Genomic DNA, 23,866 nt, shown 5'->3' on the forward strand with positions numbered 1-23,866 from the left:
GAAAAATGTCAACGTCTATTAACTTAACCACTTAGATAATTTTCCTTTTCGTTTAAGAAATATTAGATAAGAAGTAGATAAAATTCTATGTCCTATAACTAGAATGACGAGAAATAAGGAAGAAATAGATTGCGCGTCGAAAAGTGTCGAAAAATGAAAAAGGCGAAGAGTGGCTTGTAAGACTTAAAAACACGCGATTAATCCAACCTTATAACTATCACTATCTTAAAATTAAAACTACAAATGGAGATCACTAATTGGAATTGTAATTGATACATAGGTAAACGGCGTCGAAAAATAAGAAAATAGCACGAAAAATAGCGTCGCAAAATTTTAAGGCACCTAAATCTTAGACTAAGGATTAAGCACTTAAGGGATTTTACGGCAAAGCCTAAAAATCTGGTAGTATAAAAATAACTACGGCAAAAAAAAACTAAATTTAATACTAAAAGTTGTGACTATAGTCTAAAAAAAACTAAAGGTAATAAAACTTAAAATAAATTTTTTTTAATTTTATAGACAAAATCTTAAAAAAAAAAAAATTTAATTTTTTTTTTTTTTTAAACGAATTTTTTTTTCTAAAAAAAACGTTTTTTTTTTCAAATTTTTTTTTTTAAATATATATATTTTACAAGAACTAAAAAAAACTTAATAAAAAAAAACTTTTATGTGGCGTTTCGCTTCGGCGTGTCCCCGGCAGCGGCGCCAAAAATACTTGATGTTGTAGGGATGGGGTACGAAATAGTATTATTTTTAGTACGAAATACTATTAAATATGCTACAATTTTACACAAGTTATTTATTTATTTATCGAGTGGATATACTTAAACCTTGCTACAACACTTATAGGCAGTGTACCTAATCGTATTATAGTATAGTTTTTAGTAAGTCCGGTTCGTTCCACAGGGAAAGCTCGAGAAGTTTAACGCACACAAAATAGAAAAATAGAAAAATATATATCTATAAAGTAGTAGTATTATTATTATATAAAAGGGGGGGTTTTTACCGTTTAATGACCGGTTTGTCGATTTTAAAACTTTAGTCGCAGTTAAAACCAAATGTAAAATAATAACTAAATACAAGACTTAATTTTAAGCGTAAAGTAAATAACGATAATGAAATTGCGAATAATAAAAGTGCGATAAAATAAACTTGCGATAATTAAAAAGTACGATAATTAGAAGTGCAATTAAATATAAAATAAAGGAAATTAAATATGAAATAAAAGAATTATGCTTATTTAAACTTCCGTAATCATGATGTTTGACGTGTTGATTTTAGTTTTATGCCCATGGGTTAATTGTCCTTTGTCCTGGATTATTTAATATGTCCGTCTGGTTTTTGTCCATAACAGTCCATCAGTCATAAATATAAAGTGCGAGTGTCCTCGTCAAATTATCCTTATACCCGAAGTTAAATATTCCAACTAATTGGGGACTTAAACTGTAACAAGATTTTAATATTTTGTTTAATAATTACACCAGGATGTCGACTGAGTGTAACCCAAGGTTTTAATATTTTGTTATCAATTATACCAAGTGTCCTTGTACATAATTTCACCCCTGTTTTAATTATTCTAGTGGCTATTAATCCATTCCCGTGTCCGGTTAAATGAACGATTATTCGTACATATAAATACCCCGCCCATCGTGTCCGATTGAGTGTATATGGTAATTTATAGGGACGCCCAATTGTAAATCTTTATATTAACATTAACAAACTATCATTTAGTTAAACAAATATAAAGCCCATTAATAGCCCATAGTCTAATTTCCACAAGTGTCGTTCTTTTGTCCAAACCCCAATTATGGTACAAAGCCCAATTACCCAATTTTAGTAATTAGCCCAACATCATGATTACTTCGTTTTAAATAAGCATAATAATAACTTAGCTACGAGACATTAATGTAAAAAGGTTGAACATAACTTACAATGATTAAAAATAGCGTAGCGTTACACGGACAGAATTTCGACTTACACACTCAACCGATCTCTATCATAAATCTTATTATTATCATAATTTAAAATTAAAATTAAGATTATTGTTATATCTTATTAAGTTAACATTATGATAGAGATATAGAATATAGATATTGATATTTGATATTAAGGGGAAAGATATAGAAATAGAAAGATAGATTTAGGATAGAAAAATGTGTATTCTTAATTGAACGTAATACATAGCCTTTTATAGGCGAAATTAGAATTGAAATTTTCATTTACAACCCCTGAACTATGCTCAATTAACAACTTTTTATTATTTAATATTATTCTTATTATGAATTATTTAAATATTATATTTTATTCTTGTGCATAATTGACTCGTAATTTTTACACCGTTGCGTCGAGCGTTGAGAGTTGACTCATGTCCCGGTTCCGGATTTTCGAACGTCCTTGCGTACTATTTTATATCGTTTACTTTGCGTTTTGTAACTTGTACTCTTGTCATTTTTAAACGTTCCTCATCAATAATTTGAACCTTTTTGATTGTATCTTGTACTTTTGAGCTTTTTGGACCTTTTTGTCTTCAATTCGTCGAATCTGCCTTTTGTCTTCACTTTTTAATATTTAAACGAATATCGCTTGTAGTTTGAACAATTGCAACTAAAATCTTGTCTTTCTTGGAGAGTAATGCTATAAAATATGTGTTCATTTTTGGCATTATCACTAAGGCACCCTAACTAACACATAAGGCACACATAAAATGCAATCCTGGTTCTTTACAACAACCTGGCTCTAATACTAATCTGTCACACCCCCAAAATGGACCAGGGGTAATTGTGACCATTCATACCATAACACAGTTGTATAAACGAGAATGACTCTATATGAGACGTTTTAAATAAAACCTTTATTAATAAAAACAGCGGAAACGTATTAAATGTTTACACCATTAAATGAACTTAAATAAATGTTATGAAATAAAATTTAAATATGCAATGTGGACTCCATAAAAGCATCAAATCAATCATCACATAGTTGCAGCTAGCTCATTCATCACCTGAGACAAAACATGCTTAAAGTGTCAACCAAAAAGGTTGAGTGAAATTCATAGGTTTATAATCAATATTTAAAGTTTTAGACCACAAGATTTAGTTTAAAGCTAATCAATACAAATATATCAATCCAAAAGTGTTGCTGCAGTTTGTAATATCGCTACTAAACAAAATTTACCCTATGACACCTTGTACTGTCAGTGTCGTGGAATCATTATTATGTAACCAAAGACCAGCTGTCAAATGATTAGAGAAGTTACTCTTAATAGGCCTACTCACAATAATTAAGTTTGCATTTATACGTAGCAATTAACGATATTATGATAGGAATTTAGTATGAATCAAAGCAAGATAGCATAGTTAACAATTTAGTACTTGTGTCTAAGTGTAAAACAGTTATAAAGCAAGCATGTGTCTCACCTCAGTTATAAAACAGCTAAGAAATAGTAAAAATCAGGGCTATGAAGTTCACCTTTATTATAAATAATTATGTTTTAAATTTAATTACATTTATTATCTCATAGTTTTATTAATTATATTTGAGCCACAAAATGTTTGTAAATAATTATATTCGTTATATAGTTAATTATATAACTTTATATATTCGTACAATTATTTATTGAAGTTTATATATATTATTATAACTTTATTTAGGGTTCGAGTTGTTGACTAAAAATAACTATTCGGTCAACGTTGATTCGTCTCGTATTAATTGTAGTTTTAAAAAACAACCCTAGACATTAATACACATAATCATTCAAAGAAACCCTAGGGGTATAATAGACAATTCAGAAGTAAAAATGAGGGTTGTTATAAAAGGCCATTATTGGGTATAATGTAAAGCTCATGAGAGAGACGTGTATGCAAAATAGGATTTGTTCCTCCAAAATGTTTGGAGTTAGATACTTTTGAGCTCCTCGATGAATGAATAAGATATTTTTGTGGCCGTATCTAGATGTAATTAAGATGATACTTAATTAATTTGGTGATCTAATTCAGTTCTAAGACAGAGAAATAAAATTGTTAAACAAATGATAATGACTAATGATCCATATCTCAAGTTTAACTAAAGTATGTAAAACAAAGTGACGAATGACATTTAACACTTACTATAAGCAGTTCCGAGAAACAACCCTAAAGTGAATTTAGGGAGAATGTCGTGTTGCTAGACGCTATCCATTATTTGTATAGTTACTTGGTGTTGTGTCATGCACAAGTGGGAGTCTGTAGAATTAATGTGCAAGGTACAACATATAACTATATGGTTAAATTCATTTGAGCCTTTGGGGTCATACATATATACACCTAGATGTCAAATAGTATATATATATATATATATATATATATATATATATATATATATATATATATATATATATATATAGTGGTAGGATCAAGAGGGAAGTAACCATTCGGGGGGGAGCGGGGGGAAGCAAAAACTTTTTTTTTTTCATTTTTTGAAAAAACTTTGTTCACGAACATTATAGATGAGATGAAAATATGAACATTTAGTAGAGACACTTTTTGATAAATGTTTTTATTTTGGCGGGAAAACGCTCGAAAAAGTAATATATAACAATTATCGTGTTTTTCAAGCGTATTTTGAGGTTTTAGCTATTGGGGTTTAGATATTAGGGTTTATAGGGTTTAGATATTAGGGTTTAGAAATTTAGGGTTTAGGGTTTAGATTTAGGGTTTAGATTTAGGATTTAGATTGAGTTTTTAACACGAACGGTTTAGAGTTTAGGGTTTAGGGTTTAGGGTTTAGGGTTTGGTGTTTTGGGTTTATGGAATAAACCCAAAACACCAAACCCTAAACCGTAAACTCTAAATCGAGCTAAATTTTACTTCACAAAACATGAAAAAAAAAAACGTTCATATTCATCACGAACAATATTATCTTGAATGTTATTTTTGTCGATCGTTTTCCCGCCTAAATAATAACATTCATCACGAGGTGTCTCTTCTAAATGTTCATATTTTCGTGTGATCTTGATGCCGGAAAAAAAAATTTCAAAAAAAGCGAAATTTTTTTTTTTTGCTTCCCCCCGCTTCCCCCCGATTGGTTACTTCCCCATTGATCCTGCCCCTATATATATATATATATATATATATATATATATATATATATATATATATATATATATATATATATATATATATATATATATATATATATATATATATGTCATCTATCTTACTAAAACGATAGTGTATATCCACGTGGCGCCTCCTGGTGCCTCCTCAGCCTTATCTTTTTTCTCATTATTTTGAATTATTTTCAATAATTACAAGAAAATGACACGCGTCCTTTTTAACTATCGTTTTTTCAAAATTATGGTTTTTTTCATCCGCATAATCAACCGCTATCAACCGCTCAATCGTGAGAAAATCATACATTTGTTCTTCATCCGCTCAATCATATCCCTCTCTAATTAGGGTTTCAATTTCATAATCTGTGTTCAATTCCTCATCAAATTCACACACATAAACAGACGTTCCAATCGTATAAAACATACAATCAATTGCTTTCCAATTGTCACGATCCAATCGTTTATGGTGATGGAACGAAGATGAATCAGAATGAAACAGAATTCCTGATTAGAATTAATGATATTGTTACTATGTTGATGGAACGAAGATGAAGGCGACGTAAGTGGTGGTTTCCGCCGTTAGTAACCATTCTTAATTAAACAGATGTTTTGATCATTGCAGGTATCGTTATTTTCATTTATATTTTCTGATCTGCATTAACCGAGTGAGAATTTAATTTAGAATTCTGATTATTTATACAGTAATATTCATTCTATACATTCTGATACAAGTCCTGTAAAGTTAACGACCTGTAAATGAGGAAGAATTCTCTTATTCCAAATTTGATATACATCTGAAGAATCACTAACTTATGTAGATGTGTATGATCTATTATCAGTAATGTTGAAACATATTACTGTATAACATAAATAGATGACTAAATAATGTATATTTCTCTTTGAATAGTCTTGGAATGAAGGATTCATGGGACCTATGAAGACTCAGGCGGTCCCAAGTGTTATCAATGGCTTTGGTAATGTAGTTCTGTGCTTGACGAGACTACGGTATTACCATAGCAGCATGGGCAATGGAAGAACTCTCGGCTGTTACTATGAATGCTAATTGTTCTGCAGTGCTGTTGAATAAGATACCAGAAAAATTATCAGATCCAGGAAGTTTCACAATTTCCTGTTTTCTGGGTAGTCTTAGTTCAATAGAAGCATTGGCAGACTTACGTGCTAGTATAAATTTAATGTCATATTCACTATACGCTAAACTAGACCTTGGAGAATTGAAACCAACACGAAGTGTCGCAAGTATGCCAATGAAAAATGGAAAAATTAGATATCTACTAATCTATCGAAATGGTTAACTTTTGTTTTGTCACAATTTACACATTTTGTAGGTGGTTGATGGTTTTATGATGATTGAATCTCTGAAGAAAAAAGGGTACAATGGTAATGCAAAAGTTAAATCAAATTTTGTTTCAAAATACTTAAAATCAAAATTTGTTTCATATCAGACAATGAACATATTGAAAAAGTAGTAAGTAAATGATTAGATGTGAAATCATAACATGGGTTTAAAACTTTCTGTTATGGTACAAGTTGTAAAAGGGTCTTGGAGAGACTTTGGTTATATTTATCTTGCCCAGTTCAAATTGTCTTTACTTTGACGAATTCGAAGCTGTACATGCAAATTGTAACTTTCTTTTTTCATTGCATTGTGCCAATGAATGAAGAAGATCAGGTAGTACTTGATTACTCATCTGACCCGACGATAGTTGATGCAAACTACCAAGGATCGAGCCTCTCTAACGTTGCTCGTGTTGGAGATGCTATCGAGAAGTTATATGGTTCCCCACTAGACATGCAAGTGAGTTGCATATTTTGTTACAAATAAGTGAGTTTCATATTTTGTTTTATATTTTGTTCTTATTTGTGGTCCATCGATTGCTTATTTTGTTCTTACTTGTGGTCCATCAATAAAGGTGCAATAATCATTATGCAATGCCACTATGTTTTACTTTATACACTTATTGGTTGCAGTTCCCGAAGAAGGTGAACTTGTGACGCCCCGTACAAAACCATCATGTACGAATCGTCAACAACAGGCCCATTACACAGTATAATACTACATGCTGTTTTAAAACAAGTTTTGCATTCATGAAAAGGTAATGTTTTACAAAAGATAACGTGACACAAAGGTCGTTACAAAGTCATTATTCAAATAATATAAGTTGTGAATGCAAGATAAAAGTTCCATGGTTGAGACATCTCTAAGTAATGCAGCGGAAGTCTAACACAGCGAGTCTGTAACAGCAAGTCTATAACACCAAGACAGCAAGTCTAACAGTAGAAGCAACAACGTCTAAGCACCTGAGAAATACACGCTTAAAAAGTTCAACACGAATGTTGGTGAGCTATAGTTTGTATTCAGTAATGTAATGTAGACCACGAGATTTCGTATTCCAAAATAGTATGAAAAGTATATGCTTGTCCGTGGGCACCCGGTAACTAACTTAACGTAATAATAATACCCCCTAAAAGTACACTTGGCAAGTGCGTATGTCCTCGAAGTATCAAACACTCGTTAAATGCTAGCGCGACTAGCCCGAGTGGGGATGTCAAACCCTATGGATCCATATCTAATATTCGCGTTCACCGGTTCAAAAACCAATGATTAAACGTTACCGTGCTAAGGGGAATGTTTGTGCCGTTACATCACCCACACATATGTAAAGTTTAAGTACTCGTGTCTAGTATGTAAAAACATAAAAAGTGCATGTATTCTCTGTGACGACCCGGAAATTTCCGACCAAATTTAAACCTAATCTTATTATGATTTCGACACGATAAGCAAAGTCTGTGATGTTGAGTCTCAAAAATTTTGAAACTATTTTCATATATTCAATTACCTTTGACTAATCTCGGCGATTCATGAATAATTAATTGTAAATAGATATGTGTGTATGTATATATAAATAATAATTCGAAATATAATTTGAAGTATTATATGTTGTTGTTATTAAAAATTAATAAAAAATAAAAATAGGATATTATAATAATTATTCTTTAAAATATATCTCTATATATAAATAAAGTATATTAAAAATAAATAATTAATAATTGTAATACTCGTTGAACGTTTCAATTATTATTTAGAGAAGTTTAATTCGAACTTATATGATTTTAAAATAAACGGTGGTCCGAAAATGAGTTCTATAAATTTTAGGCTTACTAAAAATGTATTTAGGATCTAGCTATTAAATTTTAGCATTTTTTATATTTTACCCAGAAATGAGAGGGACAGTTGATGTAATTTTTATTTAACAAATTAAGGATCGAATTTTATACCATAATGACCAAAATAAATAAATATAGTTAATCTAAAAATTTGGGATTTTTCCGAAGATTTTTATCCGCCACTGATTTAACAACGGAGTACGATTTAACAGTCTGTGAAAACTGTCGGTAGTATACAAAGAAGTAAAAATTCACGAGAGTTGTCAATGGATTATAATTAATATTTTATTATTACTTTATTGGGTTGATGTGTTCGTAAAATTGAATGAATAAATTCAAATTCCTGTTTCCTTTCAAATCAATTCTTAATTCATGCATGTTAATTTATAATTATTATTATATTAATTAGTTACTATTTTGATTGAATAATTATGCCACTTCATGTTTCCACTTTCTTTTAATTATCCAATATTTAAACACACTCCATCCATCACTTTGGCTATATATACGAGTGTTTTATTTAATTAATTAAATTTTTTTTTTGTTTACTGTCCTAACATAAAACCACCATCTCTATACTTCTATATATATAATCATATAGAGATATACACATACACTATCATCACCACCATCCCTGCAATTTGTTTATGATTCTCTCGTTTGTCGAGCACGACCACAACCACTCCCACCTTAAACCTTACGGCCACCATTTCCACCACCCTAATCACCTGTTGCCATCTTCGATCATTACTAATGCCACTTCTTGGTTCGAATAAGATCACTTAAACCAAACCCACTTTTGTTGTTGTGTTCCTTGCTGTTTGGCCGATAATTTCACACGAACAAACACCCGAATAAGTTCATCATCAAACACCCTTTAAACTACTTATGTTTCCTTATTACTATCCGAAAACAAAACCACGAACACCACCATTTTATCGCTACTGTTGCTAGGCTGATGTTCCTATTACGGTGGCAAACCCACCATCTTGTTCATATATTTTTTCATCAATACAGTCCAACACCACCACCAAGTTACTGTTTTCTGTTTCATATTACTATCAAAACATTGTCACTCTCTTACTCTTGTTTCTTTTAAATGAGTTGGGCCAAAGATTCATCTTATATAGTTGGGCCGAGAAATTCATTTTTCTGTTGGGCCGATGTGTTTTTGAGCCCGATTATGTACACTGATGGGATAATAAGTTAATGATAATGAATATATTACATGAGGTTGAACTAAATATTGATAATGATAAATGGATGCGATTATGATAGTACATAACGTTAATAATAAAGTTCGTGGTGTATGTTGATAAAGTAATAATAACGAGTATGATTTTATGATGGGATAATTGTGATGATACATGAAGTTATGATGAAGATGATAGATGAAAATGATGGTGAAGTTATAAAGAAGATGACACCAGTTTCGAATATATTAATTATTTTGGCGTGCGAGTTCGTATAAGAAAGTATTGAGCGGTTTAATGGTTTGGGAGTGTTTTGGGTTAGCGGGACGTCGCAGGTTCAAACCTGGACTTGGGCATTTTTTTAAAGGGCTACTTCTATGAGGTAGTATTACTATTACCATTATTATTGTTATTATTATTGTTACTGCTATTATTATTATTATTACTATTATTTTATCACTTTTATTATTATTATTATCATTATTAAGATATAACATTTTATATCATTTTATTATTAGTATTAGCATTATTATTAAAAGTATTATCATTTTTATTATTATTATCATTACTATTACTATTATTATTTTTAGTATTATTATAATTAATAATTATGATTTTTTAACAAACAAATGTTATCTATATAAAAATATATTACAAGTCAATTAATATTACATACTAATATGTTTTTAACTAATACATTACCATTTATATTGATAAAACTTTAATTAAAGTGTATACCATATATTTATTATAAGTATAATTATTTATAAAGATATTAATTTTAATAAATTATAAAATATAAGTAAACTTAGTTGATTAAATGGGATATGTGTTAATATATATATTTATATATATATATATATACTTGATATAGGTTCGTGAATTCGAGGCCAACCTTGCATTGTTCAGTTTCGTCGTATGCATATTTTTACTACAAAATATCGTAGTGTGAGTTTCATTTGCTCCCTTTTTAAATGCTTTTACAATATATATTTTTGGGACTGAGAATACATGCGCTGCTTTTATAAATATTTTACGAAATAGACACAAGTAATCGAAACTACATTCTAGGTTGGATTATCGAAATTGAATATCACCCTTTAAGCTTGGTAGCCTAAGAATTAGGGAACAGACCCCCTATTTGACTCGAATCCTGAAGATAGATCTATGGGCCTAACAAACTCCATCCAGGTTATGGATGCTTTAGTACTTCGATTTTATATACAGATGAGTGTACCTGTATATTTGGGGATATTCTATATGCATTTGTTAATGTCGGTTACCAGGTGTTCACCATATGAATGAATTTTTATACAGATAAGTGTTCCTGTATTATAATTTTTGCAGATGAGTGTTCCTGTAGTTTATAAATAATCTGAAATCTTGTGGTATATTAAAATATTGAAATGATTGTTATGATAAACTAATGAACTCACCAACCATTTGGTTGACACTTTAAAGCATGTTTATTCTCAGGTATGAAAGAAATCTTCCGCTGTGCATTTGCTCATTTTAGAGATATTACTTAGAGTCATTCATGACATATTTCAAAAGACGTTGCATTCGAGTCGTTGAGTTCATCAAGATTATTATTAAGTCAACTATAGTTGGATATATTATGAAATGGTATGCATGCCGTCAACTTCGATGGAAAGAAAGTTTGTCTTTTAAAAACGAATGCAATGTTTGTAGAATATGTCATATATAGGTCAAATACATCGCAATGAAATCAACTATTGTGAATCGTTTATAATCGATATGAACGGGTCGCTTCATTCTCAGTCCCAAAAATAGTAAAGTAAAAAGGAAAGCTATAACTCACAGTGAATGTGCGGTAAAGTCGATAGGAAAAGTATGCAAGTAGTAAGTCGGTCCGAAAGGTCGTCAACCTAAGTCAAAGGTCACTAAGTCAGTATATTGTCCCAAAAGGTTTAAAAGTACGTAAGTAAAGTCCTAAACATCATCATCGTCATCATCATTCGTAAAAGATAAAGTAAGTTTTAATCAAGAATAGAGATCGAAATAAAAGGCTAACTTCGGACAGCTGCTACGACCTCTATACAAAATGAAAAGACACGTTGTCAGTGACCAAGGCTCCGTATGTGAGTCCTCTAACCGCTGTCCAATTTTTAGAACCTAACTCGTCTTCGTTAGACCGTGGCGAAGGTTTAAGTGCGAGTAGGTTAGAATTTTCAGGACGTCGTTACAAAGGTGTAGTGACTTTCGGAAGGCTATAAATCCTAAACCGTATATCGGATTTAGGCGAGGCCTAAACGAAAAGTCATCTACTCGAAACGAACTATCTGAAAATCAGTTTTCCAGAAGTCTAGGAGTCTGATCAAACCCCGAAAAACAGCAAACAAGTGCTCCGGTGGGTTTCTTGGTGCTTGATGCTCATCACGGTTCTCATCCTTGATGCGTGTAAGCTTCAAGTGTACAACTCTTTGATGTTTTAGCATCACTTTGACTAAGTTTCAACCATCAACACACAACTAAGAGTAAAAGCTATCATTCTACAAGTTTTAAACATCAAGGTTGCCTCTTTATTGTATAAACCCAATAAAGCTTCAACCTTTGTCCTTTTTACACATGTTTATGCATCTTCATCATATGAGATGATGAAGACTTGATCTTTATCATCACAACAATCACAAAAAGGTTCCAAGTAAGTGAGATCTACAATAATAACTTAGATCTCAAGTATTAAGAAAACCCTAAGCTAGAAAGCTTGGATCTTTACAAGATTAATGAGACCATAAGCTAGAAAGCTAAGATCTAGCAAAAGTAATGAGACCATAAGATAAAAAGCTAAGATCTTTAACAAAATAATTAAACCCTAAGCTAGAAAGCTTGGATCTTAAATGTTCTTGAAGATCCTTAAAGCAAAAGACTAGATCTTCAAGTTACATGAAGATCATAAACACAAGTTTTGATCTTTATAACAAAATAAAGAAATCATAAGCTAAAAAAACTAGATCTAACAAGTAAATGAAGATTCAAAGCTAGAAAGCTTGAATCTTTCATGTTCTTGATGGATTCAAACCCAAGTTTGAATCTACAAGATATAACAAGATCAAAAAGCTAAAAATCTAGATCCCTTAATGATGATGATGATGTCGACATTGAGACGAGAAGAAGAAGAAGAAGAAAATTTAAAACTTACACTTTTTAGAGTGAGAAAGACTAGAGAGAGAATTAGAGAGTAAGTGTGTGTAATTTGTGAATGAGATTAAGTGTAAAATGGGTGAGGTTTGTATGGTATTTATAGGGGGATGGGGGTGGGTTGGCTGTAGGTTTAGGGGGGACAGGGGGGACAACTTTTGCTTTTTGGTTAATGGTTGTCTAAAGTTGGTGCTTATGTTGGGATCCCATGAAACAATTGTGATTATGGTTAACAAAAATGCTAGTATGTTCCCTCTAATAAATGGGCATTTGTCTTACATTTATATGGGTCATAAATATATTAAAATTGGGCTAATTAAATAGTTCAATAGCTAGAGTAGGGTGGGCTTGAGTCCAACAAGGTAGAAAGTCCAACAAGACCTACTAGTGAGCATAAGTAAATTACTAAGCGTAATTAAGCAACCAATAACCTAAGTAATTGTTAAAATAACAATTAGTATTACGTAGTCATAATATTCCAATTATGAACAAAGTCAAACGTGTATCAAAATACATAGCTCGTTTTCAACGTCAAGTGACACTAACGGTCATAAAAACATTCGGGGATCAAGTTAAGTATCTAAGTACTTAATGGCACGTTGTATGGTATAAACGAATGTAATTAATCATGAAATAAGATCCCAAAATATAATATAGCTCAGTACGCACAAATACGCAGTTTTGCAGAAAGTAACAAGCACAAAAGCAAGTCTAAAAAGTCGGGTCGTTACATTACCCACCTGTTAATGAAAATTTTGTCCCGAAATTTTAAGCTGAGGTAGACGGTAGAGTTTTGAAGAGATGAGGATACTTCTGCATCATCTGATCCTCTCGCTCCCAAATAAACTCAAGTCCTCATTTAGCATTCCAACAAACTCAAACAATTAGAATCTTGTTGCATTTCAAGGTTTTGACCTCACGGTCCATAATTTCAACAGGTTCTTCCACGAAGTGGAGTTTGCCATCAATCGTAAGCTCCTCAAGTGGTATGACAAGTTCTGGTTTAGCAAGACATTTCCTCAGATTCGACACGTGAAAAGTGGGATGAACAGCACTCAACTGAGTTGAAAGATCCAAACGGTAAGCAACGGGTCCAATACGCTCCAAGACTTCAAAAGGACCAATATATCGCGGATTTAGCTTCCCACGCTTTCCGAAACGGATTACACCTTTCCAAGGTGCGACCTTCAACATCACTCGGTTACCTACTTGGTATTCGCGATCTTTGTGCTTAAGATCGGCATAGCTCTTTTGACGATCGCGGGTCGTCTTGAGCCTCGCTTAAATTTGGACAATCTTCTCGGTAGTTTCATAAACGAGTTCGGGTCCGGTGATTTGCTTTTCACCTACTTCAGCCCAACAGATAGGAGAACGACATCTTCGGACATACATGGCTTCGAAAGGTGCTGCCTTAATGCTTGCATGTTAGCTATTGTTGTAAGAGAATTCGGCTAGCGGCAAATGCTTCTCCCAAGCCTTTCCAAAATCAATTACACAAGCACGCAACATGTCCTCCAGGGTATGAATCATGTGTTTTCTCTATCCGTCAGTACTCATATCTAAGCGTGTTCCCAAAGCTTCTTGCAAAGAACGCCAAAATCTAGAAGCGAAACGGGCATCTCGGTCTGAAATAATCGATAAGAGTACACCATGTCAAGATACAACTTCATTTATGTATAATTGAGCAAGTTTCTCCATCGTATCAGTTTCCTTCATGGCTAGGAAGTGTGCATATTTGGTAAGACGGTCAACGATAACCCAGATAGTATCATATCCGCCTACCGTCTTCGGTAGCTTCGTAATGAAGTCCATCGTTATTCCTTCCCACTTCCATTGCGGGATTTCGGGTTACTGAAGTAATTCGGATGGCCTCTAATGTTCGGCTTTGATCTTAGAACAAGTTAAACACTTTTCGACGTAAGTCGCAACATCCTTCTTGAGGTTTAGCAACCAATATTGAACCTTGAGGTCGTGGTACATCTTACCAGCTCCTGGATGAATCGAATACATTGACTTGTGGGCTTCATCTAGAATTAGGCTTCGTAAATCCCTATATCTAGGTACCCAAATTCTTCTGGCAAAGTATCGGAGTCCAGTCTCCATGACCTCGAATTGAGAAACGAGAATGTTCAAGCGCTCTTGAGAAATATTTTCCTCCTTGAGAGCTTCCTCTTGAGCTAAACGGATTTGGCTATTGAGATTCGTGTGAATGGTGATGTTCAACGCTCGGACACGAAGTGGTACCATTCTTTCCTTTCGGCTTAACGCATCGGCTACAACATTTGCCTTGCCAGGATGGTAATGAAGTTCACAATCGTAGTCGTTCAATGTCTCAATCCACCGTCGCTGTCGCATATTCAATTGCTTCTGATCGAATATGTGTTGGAGGCTCTTGTGATCGGTGAAGATAGTACCCTTGGTTCCATACAGATAGTGTCTCCACAGTTTGAGCGCAAAGACAACGGCTCCAAGCTCAAGATCTTTAGTAGTGTAGTTTTGCTCGTGAATCTTCAGTTGTCGGGAGGCGTAAGTAATAACCTTTTTCCGTTGCATCAATACACACCCAAAACCTTGTCGGGAGGCATCGCAATATGCAACGAAATCATCTCTGCCTTCGGGAAGGGACAAAATAAGAGCGGTGGTTAACTTCTGCTTCAGGGTTTGGAATGCCGACTCTTGCTCGGTTTCCCAAACAAACTTCTTCCCTTTGTGAGTTAACGCAGTCAAAGGACGCGCAATCAAAGAGAACCTTCGATGAATCTACGATAGTAACCGGCGAGGCCTAAAAATTGACGGATATGAGTAGGAGTAGCGGGGGTTTCCCACTTTCTGTTGGCTTTGATCTTTGCGGGATCGACTTTGATACCCTGATCGCTCACAATATGACCAAGAAATTGGACTTCCTTCAACCAAAATTCACACTTGGAGAATTTGGCATAGAGTTACTCTTGTCTCAAGAGTTCAAGCATGAGTCGAAGATGTTGCTCATGTTCTTCTTCGCTTTTAGAATAGATTAAGATATCATCTATGAAGACAATTACGAGTTCGGAATGCAGTCTTCAGCACATCGCTCTCCTTCACCCTCAACAGGTGACAACCTGATCATAAATCAATCTTGGAGTAAATGCTGGATCCTTGCAGCTAATCAAAAAGATCGTCAATCCTGGGAAGGGGATACCGATTCTTGATCGTCAACTTGTTCAGTTCACGATAATTGATACACATGCGGAAAGATCCGTCCTTCTTCTTCACGAACAAAACAGGTGCGCCCCAATGTGATGAACTCGGTCGGATAAATCCACGGTCTAGTAGTTCCTGCAGTTGACTCTGCAACTCTTGCAGTTCGGAAGGTGCAAGTCGATAAGGTGCGCGAGCTACAGGTGAAACTCCTGGCACTAGATCGATCTGAAACTCCACTGATCTCGGCGAGGGTAATCCCAGCAACTCTTCTGGAAAGATGTCAGGAAATTCGTTCATAATTCGCCCTTCATCCATGCTTTTCTCCTCAGTTTCTAGTTTCTTCACATGTGCTAAAACAGCAAAATGCCCCTTTTTCATAACCTTTTGTGCCTTCATGCAACTAATAAGGTTAAGCTTCGGGCTACATCTATCTCTGTAAACAATCAGTGGCTCACCATCTTCGCGAGGTATACGAAGAATCTTCTCACCACAGATAACTTCGGCTCTTACCTTGGACAACCAGTCCATACTGACTACCACATCAAAGCTTCCCAACTTAATGGGTATCAAATCAATCTCAAAATTCACACCAGCTAGGTTTATAATACCTCCTCGGCCAATTTGGTCAACTTTCTCAAGTTTTCCATTGGCTACTTCGACAAATATACTCTCATCCAAAGGCACTAACGACCAATCTATCTTAGAGCAAAAATGTCTACATACATAACTCCTATCAGCACCGGTATCAAATATGACAGAAGCTAATAGTTTATTGATATTGAATGTACCTGTAACCAAGTCAGGATCATCGCGGGTATCTCTGGCATTCATGTTGAAGACTCTTCCACGTGCTGGCCCGCCATCCTTTTTCTTGTTAGGACATTCATTCTTGAAGTGGCCCTGCTGACCGCACTCAAAACACTTCCTTGGTCCACTTGGGTTTGTCCTCACAGCTGTGGCGGTGATCTTACAATCTTTGCCGATGTGTCCAGTCCTTTTACACTTCTCACACACTACGTTACAATATCCAGTGTGATGCTTGTAGCATCTCTTACACTTGGGAAGACTACCTTTGTAGTTAGGGTTAGAGCTAGGGTTCGGGTTAGGATTCCTCCAGTCATTGTTTCCCTTAAAATTCTCTTACCTCTTAGCTGGGTTCTGGTTAAAACCTTTTCCCTTACTTTTGTCCCACTTACATTTCCCATTACTAGCTCCCGATACTGATTTCACCTTCTCTGGCTCTTGGCGAGTAATTTGATTCATCAGGGTGTGCACCATACGCATAGCTTCTGGGACATTCGCTGGTTACGATGAAGTGACATTTCCTTGAATGTCCTTGGAGAGTCCCCACAGATACCTCTCCATCCGTTTGTACTCCGGAATAACCATTGTGGGGAACATCAAAGCTAACTCCAAGTACCTTCGATTATAGCCATCAAGGTCAGTTCCTACAACTTTCAGTTCCCAAAACTCCGCTTCCATTTCCTGAATTTCGGTTCTGGGGCAGTACTCCTCGATCATAGCCCTCTTAAACTCCTCCCATGGTGTAGCATAAGCTTCGTCAATTCCTCGAGCCTGGGCGAGCGTATTCCACCAAGTCAAAGCACCATTCAACAAAGTGCAGGATGCGAAATTAGTCTTATTCCCTTCGGAGCAGTTACTCACACGGAACACAGATTCCAACTTCTCAAACCATCTCGTCAACCCAACTTGCCCTTCTATTCCACTGAAATTGTGGGGCTTGCAGCTCTGGAATTCCTTGAAAGTACACCCATTCTGAAAGTTCGGGTTAGCCGGTGGAGCTTGGGGGTTGGCATTCGCCATAGCTGTGGCTACTCGAGAGGCTATCATCTCCTCAAGCTGTACCGCGGTGGGGATTTCTATTGGACCTCTTCCGTTAGCCATCGATCTTCCAAACAAAAATTTCGACTTAAGTCAAAATGCATTAACCAACAATGTCACGGCATATGGTAAACAACATGGAAGCAACACATTACACGATAACTAAGCATGGTAATAAGCAGCAGGTAGTACAAAAGCCAATATGTAATAAAATACCATACAATAAATCAACAACAGTAGTTCCATTCATAATAAGAAAATTGCATACAATAGCATAAGGTTCGTACAATACATAAATGAAAAACAGGAAACTACAAACGGAATACATAAAGAAATCTATTACAATAGTCCTAGGGTGACGGTGGGTAAATGATGTCCGTCAGGTGGGACATCTGGTCCTCGAGCTCAGTTAACCAAGAACGGAGAGCATGCACTTCCGTCGTCAGTTCCTTGACGATAGGTGGTGGGGCAGGTGGTGCAGATGGTGCAGATGGTGCCTGTGGTGCAGATGGTCCAGATAATGTGGTTGTAGTACTAGAAGTAGACGGTACTGAGCGGACAACCTTACGCACAAATGGATCGGTAGGATACGGTACAACCCTTTTACGAGTGGCGACTCTAACTAACTATCCATGCGCGTTCACAAACGGCTTTCCTCCATTAACCCCTGGAATAACAGTACCATCGAAGTGGTACCGCTTCTTCGACGGGGTAGAGGGTGGCTGCACGGGCTCCTCCTTGAAGTCTTCCTCAGAATCCTCCTCGGAATCCTCCTCGCTGGTTTCATTGGATGATGATCCGTCTGAATCGTCAGAAGGTAGTGCGGGTACGTCACGGGCGGGAGAAAGCGTCTGGCCGGTGGTCATAAGTCAATATCTGCCAGGTGTAATCGGTACGACACGTCCGTCAGCGGTGCGTCTAGCCCAATGTCCACGCTCGTTACGGAAGGGACTGTCTCCGTTTCCCCCAGGGATCACAGTACCACCGAAATGGTGCTGTGGCCCTGGGAGTCTAGGGCTCGGTGGTGCTGGAATCTCCTCGGGATCCTCATCTCCATCTGAGACATCCATCAGGTCAAGCGCGTGTCCACTATCTCCTGAAGACGAATCGCCAGAGTCGCCAGAGGATAGCGGTGAGTCAGCAACAATAGTAGGCGAGGTAGCAAACGTATCTGAGTCACTCTCGAAGTCAAAGGTCATGGGCGGCATCTCTGACATCTGAACAAGGAAAAATAACTTTTTCCATGTCAGTAAGACATATAGCAAGCACGAAATCAGGCACTACAGCATCCTATCAGTACATAGCATGGCAATCGTAACAGTATTAAATAAAAGTAACATGCAATCAAAGACAGATAGAAGCATGCAGTAGTGAGAAAGTAGCAGCATACAAGAAGTTCACATAGCAGTAAAGGTAAGCGTTAGCATGCAGTAGTAGTAAGCAGTAACAAATAAACGAGCAAGTTGTAGATTAGTCCTATTAGCGAATCCTACTCGGCTTAGTCAAGACTCACTAATGCAACCTAATTCCTTATAACCGATGCTCTGATACCAAATGTGATGCCCCGTACAAAACCATCATGTACGAATCGTCAACAACAGGTCCATTACAAGGTATAATACTACATGCTGTTTTAAAACAACTTTTGCATTCATGAAAAGGTAACATTTTACAAAAGATAACGTGACACAAAGGTCGTTACAAAGTCATTATTCAAATTACATAAGTTGTGAATGCAAGATAAAAGTTCCATCTTTGAGACATCTCTAAGTAATGCAGCGGAAGTCAAACACAGCGAGTCTGTAACAGCAAGTCTATAACACCAAGACAGCAAGTCTAATAGCGGAAGCAACAACGTCTAAGCACCTGAGAAATACTCGCTTAAAAAGGTCAACACAAATGTTGGTGAGCTATAGTTTGTATTTAGTAATGTAATGTAGACCACGAGATTTCGTATTCCAAAACAGTATGAAAAGTATATGCTTGTCCGTGGGCATCCGGTAACTAACTTAACGTAATAATAATACCCCCTAAAAGTACACTTGGCGAGTGCGTATGTCCTCGAAGTATCAAACACCCGTTAAATGCTAGCGCGACTACCCGAGTGGGGATGTCAAACCCTATGGATCCATATCTAATATTCTCGTTCACCGGTTCAAAAACCAATGATTAAACGTTAACGTGCTAAGGGGAATGTTTGTGCCGTTATATAACCCACACATATGTAAAGTTTAAGTACTCGTGTCTAGTATGTAAAAACATAAAAAGCGCATGTATTCTCAGTCCCAAAAATAGTAAAGTAAAAAGGGAAGCTATAACTCATAGGGAATGTGCGGTAAAGTCGATAGGAAAAGTATGCAAGTAGTAAGTCGGTCCGAAAGGTCGTCAACCTAAGTCAAAGGTCAATAAGTTAGTATATTGTCCCGAAAGGTTTAAAAGTACGTAAGTAAAGTCCTAAACATCATCATCGTCATCATCATTCGTAAAAGATAAAGTAAGTTTTCATCAAGAATAGAGATCGAAACAAAAGGCTGAATTCGGACAGCTGGTACGACCTCTATACAAAACGAAAAGATGTGTGGTCAGTGGCCAAGGCTCCGTATGTGAGTCCTCTAACCGCGGTCCAATTTTCAGAACCTAACTCATCTTCGTTTGACCGTGACGACGGTTTAAGTGCAAGTAGGTCAGAATTTTTCAGCACGTCGTTACAAAGGCGTAGTGACTTTCGGAAGGCTATAAATCCTAAACCGTATATCGGATTTAGGCGAGGCCTAAATGAAAAGTCATCTAATCAAAATGAACTATCTGAAAATAAATTTTCCAGAAGTCCATGAGTCTGATCAGACCCCGAAAAATAGCAAACAAGTGCTCCGGTGGGTTTTTTGGTGCTTGATGCTCATCACGGTTCTCATCCTTGATGCGTGTAAGCTTCAAGTGTACAACTCTTTGATGTTTTAGCATCACTTTAACCAAGTTTCAACCATAAACACACAACTAAGAGTAAAAGCTATCATTCTACAAGTTTTGAACATCAAGGTTGCCTCTTTATTGTATAAACCCAATAAAGCTTCAACCTTTGTCCTTTTTACACAAGTTTATGCATCTTCATCATATGAGATGATGAAGACTTGATATTTATCATCACAACAATCACAAAAAGGTTCCAAGTAACTGAGATCTACAATAATAAATTAGATCTCAAGTATTAAGAAAACCCTAAGCTAGAAAGCTTGGATCTTTACAAGATTAATGAGACCATAAGCTAGAAAGCTAAGATTTAGTAAAAGTAATGAGACTATAAGCTAAAAAGCTAAGATCTTTAATAAAATAATGAAACCCTAAGCTAGAAAGCTTGGATCTTTAATGTTCTTGAAGATCCTTAAAGCAAAAGACTAGATCTTCAAGTTACATGAAGAACATAAACACAAGTTTTGATGTTTATAACAAAATAAAGAAATCATAACCTAGAAAAACTAGATCTAACAAGTAAATGAAGATTCAAAGCTAGAAAGCTGGAATCTTTCATGTTCTTGAAGGATTCAAACCCAAGTTCGAATCTACAAGATATAACAAGATCAAAAAGCTAAAAAGCTAGATCCTTTAATGATGATGATGATGTCGACATTGAGAAGAGAAGAAGAAGAAGAAGAAGAAGAAAATTTAAAACATACACTTTTTAGAGTGAGAAAGACTAGAGAGAGAATTAGAGAGTAAGTGTGTGTAATTTGTGAATGAGATCAAGTGTAAAATGGGTGAGGTTTGTGTGGTATTTATAGGGGGATGGGGGTGGGTTGGCCGTAGGTTTAGGGGGGACAAGGGGGGGGACAACTTTTGCTTTTTGGTTAATAGTTGTCTAAAGTTGGTGCTTATGTTGGGATCCCATGCAACAATTGTGATTATGATTAACAAAAATGCTAGTATGTTCCCTCTAATAAATGGGAATTTATCTTACATTTATATGGGTCATAAACTTATTAAAATTGGGCTAATTAAATAGTCCATTATCTAGAGTAGGGTGGGCTTTAGTCCAACAAGGTAGAAAGTCCAACAAGACTAACTAGTGAGCATAAGTAAATTACTAAGCGTAATTAAGAAACCAATAACCCAAGTAATTGTTAAAATAACAATTAGTATTACGTAGTCATAATATTCCAATTATGACCAAAGTCAAACGTGTGTCAAAATACATAGCTCTTTTTCAACGTCAAGTGACACTAACGGTCATAAAAGCATTCGGGGATCAAGTTAAGTAACTAAGTACTTAATGGCACGTTGTATGGTATAAACGAAGGTAATTAATCATGAAATAAGATCCCAGAATATAATATAGCTCAGTACGCACAAATACGCAGTTTCGCAGAAAGTAACAAGCACAAAAGCAAGTCGAAAAAGTCGGGTCGTTACAGAACTTGATTGCCGCTTTGCTATGTTTTACTTTGCTACTTATTGATACATTATCAACCAACTTGGTAATAGTATCAGTTTTAATAAAAGTAGTTGTAGGAGATATCGGTGTGTGATTCAACTGCTTGAAACAATCTCACAATTTTTGGGCACCTACGGAATCATTAGGTAAACATTATAACATTAGCTTAAATAAAACAGGTTGTTGCTGTGAAGCAACTTGATCAAAATGCATTCACATTTTGATAATTATAGCTCACATCAATTCAGAAGTTGTTGGTTTTGATTTTGTATTTCCTTTGCTTTGTAATTAGTACCTACCATCTGCTAAGTATTTATTTCAAAAGTTCTATTAATTACTCCGCATTTGTTATGCAGTACAAGGTGTATTTAACTTAACATATGTGTTTCTCGAATTTATCTTCTTAAATGCAGGGTTACGGTGGATGTGATTTGCGTTGGCGGGTAAATATTCGTCTATTAGGTTTAATTTTTAGCATCATGACCAAATAGTTGATAAAGGAAATTGCATGTTTGCGTTCTTAGGTTATGGAGGTTGACAATTTAGGTCGAACTTACTGATTTTATAATTCTGTTATTAATACGAATAAATGAATATTTGTTAGCTATTGTAATAAGTGATGTTAACGTGCCAGATATGGATGGTTTAAAGCTTCTTGAGCATGTTCGACTTGAAATGGGTCTTCCTGGTAATAAGTTAGTTATTTGTTTTAACTAATATTTATTCATTCATAAATATATTTACATTTATAGATTTTATCTAATGATAGTTGTTAAGACTCTCGTTAACGTGCAGAAAAATATCATAAATGCCTTTTACACATTAAATTTCAATTGACGGTTATTGAATTGTTTAACATTTTAATGCACTTTAACGACTGCCAAAAACGTTGTCGTTAAAAAGATTCGTATTTATTTGTATATTTTTGGTAATTTGACGACGTTTATGTAGTGATGTCAGTGGATGGAGAAACAAGCAGAGTAATGAGAGGTTTGCAACACGGGGCGTGTGATTATCTTTTGAAATTGATTCAAATGAAGGAACTAAAAAACATACAACAGCATGCATACAGGAAGAACATAAACGGGGTGAGAGATAGGCTTGGAGAAATTTTGATGATGAGAAACGTTTTATCATTTGAACAACCTCATGATGGATATTTGTTATCTGGAGGCAATAATAATAAATAAATAAAAGATGTTACGGAACTTAGTAAATATAACGAAGATAGAGATTTCAGTGACCATTCTTCTTCCATGAAGAAGCCAAGAGTCGTTTGGACTGTCGATCTCCATCAGAAATTTGTCAAAGGTGTCAATCTTATCGGATCTGAAAGTGAGTCAATACGTACAGTTTTCTTTCTTAAAGTTTTTATTTTTTATTTTATGTTTTTATTTATTTTATTTTTATGGCAGAAGTTGGTCCTAAGAAAATACTTGATCTCATGAATGTGCCATGGTTACACAGAGAGAATGTTGCAAGCCACTTGCAGGTTTTTCTTTAACTCTTGTCAACTTTGGGTGGGTCAGGCTAACTAGGTCGGTCAAAATTTGAGACACTTATATACTGATGTCACACTGACAGAAAAAATTCAGAAAGGTTGGAACTTCTATATGGGATTTTTTTTTTTTTTTTTGTTTTTTTTTTTGTTGAAGTTAAAGAAAAACTCATTTTTGCTGCTAAACTTGAGCTTCAAATCATTTAAGTAATCCTGATTAAACTTAAATATTATATAGTCGAAACAGTTATAATAATGGGTGCTTTCTTAGCTGTAAAATGGTAATTCGC

General features: G+C 35.1%; 1 pseudogene; it reads left to right on the top strand.

The window, feature by feature from the left end:
- The first annotated feature begins 6,761 nt into the window (after nucleotides 1–6,761).
- On the top strand, nucleotides 6,762–23,787 carry LOC139849283 (two-component response regulator ORR26-like; annotated as a pseudogene).
- Nucleotides 23,788–23,866: the final 79 nt, after the last annotated feature.

Source organism: Rutidosis leptorrhynchoides, chromosome 5 (genome assembly GCF_046630445.1).
Source record: "Rutidosis leptorrhynchoides isolate AG116_Rl617_1_P2 chromosome 5, CSIRO_AGI_Rlap_v1, whole genome shotgun sequence".
NCBI classification, from domain to species: domain Eukaryota; kingdom Viridiplantae; phylum Streptophyta; class Magnoliopsida; order Asterales; family Asteraceae; genus Rutidosis; species Rutidosis leptorrhynchoides.